Below are 2,732 nucleotides of genomic sequence, written 5' to 3' on the forward strand. Positions count from 1 at the left end.
TCTAGTTTACTACACCAGCAAGTCCATGACAAATGTTGAGAGTTGGTACTCGTGCATCGAGAAAACTCGCCCTAACGTTAGTTACCTCGGCTCGACGACTAAGACCTTAATTCGAGGCACATCAGATAACTGAATTGACCCTAATAAGGCCGGGGGACAATGGTCGTGACCAGTGGACTCTGTACGTAGGTGGGTCTTCCAACGAGAAAGGATGTGGGGTAGGCATGCTACTCCTTGGTCTGGGAGACCTTCGAGCGTACAGGTTAAGGTTCAACTTTCGCGCTTCAAATAATGAGGCAGAGTATAAAGCTTTGTTGGCTAGACTGAGGGTCGCATGAGGAATGAGGGTCAACCACCTGCTCATCCTCAGCGACTCTCAACTCATCATCAACCAGATCATTAAATAGTATCAAGCCAAAGATAGTAAAATGGAACAATACTTGAACAAAGGTCAAGAGAATTCCTTGCCCAACAATTTGATCCAATTGTGTTTTATTTCCTCTCTATAATAATTCACTCTCGCAAAATATGTCTTATGTCTATAAATTTGTCATAAATAATACGGAAATTACTAACAAATTATCTAATTGTAAACCTCATGAAATATAGCCCACATGAAAAAAACTTAAAAAAAAAAAATCTCAAATGAAGATAGTTGTTACAGAAAAATACTATTTTGGTCCTTATATTTTGATTATAATTTTTATTTAGTTCCTAGGCTTCAAACATTACGAACCCATTAGAAAAGTGGTTGATCTAAGTTTTAGTTTAAAAACTACTCTACCTTGTTGAATTTAAAAATAGAGAATTATAAAAATATTGGGGAAATGGGTTAATTGCATTTATTACACTCTAATCAAATTATGATGCCATTGATTTTTCAAACCATCCTATTTTTAAGAAATGAAAAATCTAAAACCCGAAAAGAAAAAATAAATTAAGGAAACTAAAAGTTCCAATGCTTATGTTTTGGTTGAGCAGTTTCTCTTATTTGCTTCCATCATCAGTAGTTTTCTTTCGTTCACCGTTGTTTTTGGTATCTAAAGAATTTAATTCTATATGGGACTGAGTAGACCACATGTCATCTCTGTATCTCTTATATATGTCGCCTTTGTAGAAGTCTCGAGTTCGATAAGCCAATGCAAGGGACCCCATTACTCCAAACAACGTAATTACCGCCAAAATTGTAAAAGAGCCGCTGAAGCAATGAGCTCCATTGCAAGTTAACCCCTTGCCATCCTTAGTATTTCCATTTTTAGTGGCTTCCATGTCATACAATTTTCCAATTAGAAGCACATTTAGTACCTAAGATCCAAATGGCACTGCTAGTTGCCCACAGTTGAGCAACATTGAATAGTGTTTGAGGCCAAAGAGATCAGAGATTATGGCGAATAGTAGAGGAACTTGGGCTCCAAACCCAAACCTAATGATCAACGAAGCCATGTAGAGTGAACCACTATATGGAAAAGCGATGAAAGGATGCCAATGCAGGTGAGGAAATGGGCAAGGGCGAACATGATAGGACGAGGTAATTTGTATTTGGTCATTAGCGTTTCGGAGATGAAGCCAGAGAAGACCCGACCGAAGAAATTGAATATGGAAATCCAAGAAATGAAGACACTTATGGATTCAGTAGGGTAGTCAAGTGATTCCGCGATCTGCCCTAGATTGTTAATGGCGGCAATGGATGACCCACATGCAGTAATCGTTGCCAAGAAAATAAGAGCCATGTCTTTGCTGAGGAGAGCTTGCAAGATGGTGAAATCCTCCCCTCTTTCTGGCTTGGATAGAGAATTTTCCTCCATGGTAGACGGTGAAATCTTGAGCTTTCCAGGTACAAAACTAGACAGCAAAGGTTTCTCCTCATTAATGAGAAGGGTGACAGATGGATCCACAGTTTGTTTTTTGAGTTTAAAGAGTAAGAATTATTCTTTAATGGCGATCAAGAGGGGCAGACACAGAAATGCTATAACCACAACGACGCCACCAACATAGCCAACATGAGAGAAAACAATATGCTTCTGAGTTAACGTCAAAATGAAGATAAACACAGCCAGAATTATGGATGCGTAAAGCAAGTGGTAAAACACTTTGAGCTCCTCCGGATGTTTCCGAGCTTTGATGGTTCGAATTGAAAACAAAAGCACCATAGACATAATGGATGGGAACCATGCAAGTAGAAGAAGCACATCAGATGCATCTTTGTCGCCGTAAATGGCTAAATAGATTTGAGTTAAGACAGCCCCTCCGAGGCCGACGAAGCCCTTGAGAAGGCCAAGAATAATCCCTCGTCGGTCTGGGAAGTTTTCGACGCTGATGACCATAACCGCGGTGTTGGCGAAATTTTGTGCATTAGTAGCCAAGCAGATGTAGAGGAACATTTGCCAGAACTGGGGCATGGCAATCCGGTGAGTGACAGAGAGCCAAATTATGAAGAAGCTGAAGAAGTTGAGGGATGAGCCGACGACGAACAGAACCCACGGCGGAGCCACCTCGGCGAGAACTCCGGCGAAAACTCCGAGGTTGGAGCCGAGATCTTTGGCGAATCCCACGGTGTTAACTTGGGTTTGACTGTAATTGAATTGGGTCTTTATAACTTCTGAATATGTTCCGAACAGGTAGGGTGAGCTTGCGCCGATCATGATCAGAAACGATGCGAATACTGAAAACCATCGCCCTTCTTCAACTTGTTTCACGAAGCGCCAACTTTCTACTGCACATTTCTCTCCCAT

At 41.0% G+C, this 2,732-nt stretch overlaps 1 pseudogene; it reads right to left on the bottom strand.

Annotated features, from left to right (window-relative positions):
- Positions 1-987: 987 nt before the first annotated feature.
- LOC111020472 (protein NUCLEAR FUSION DEFECTIVE 4-like) lies at positions 988-2,732 on the bottom strand (annotated as a pseudogene).

This window comes from Momordica charantia (genome assembly GCF_013281855.1).
Source record: "Momordica charantia cultivar OHB3-1 chromosome 3 unlocalized genomic scaffold, Mcharantia_2.0 BLBB01000003.1, whole genome shotgun sequence".
In the NCBI taxonomy this organism is placed as follows: Eukaryota; Viridiplantae; Streptophyta; class Magnoliopsida; order Cucurbitales; family Cucurbitaceae; genus Momordica; species Momordica charantia.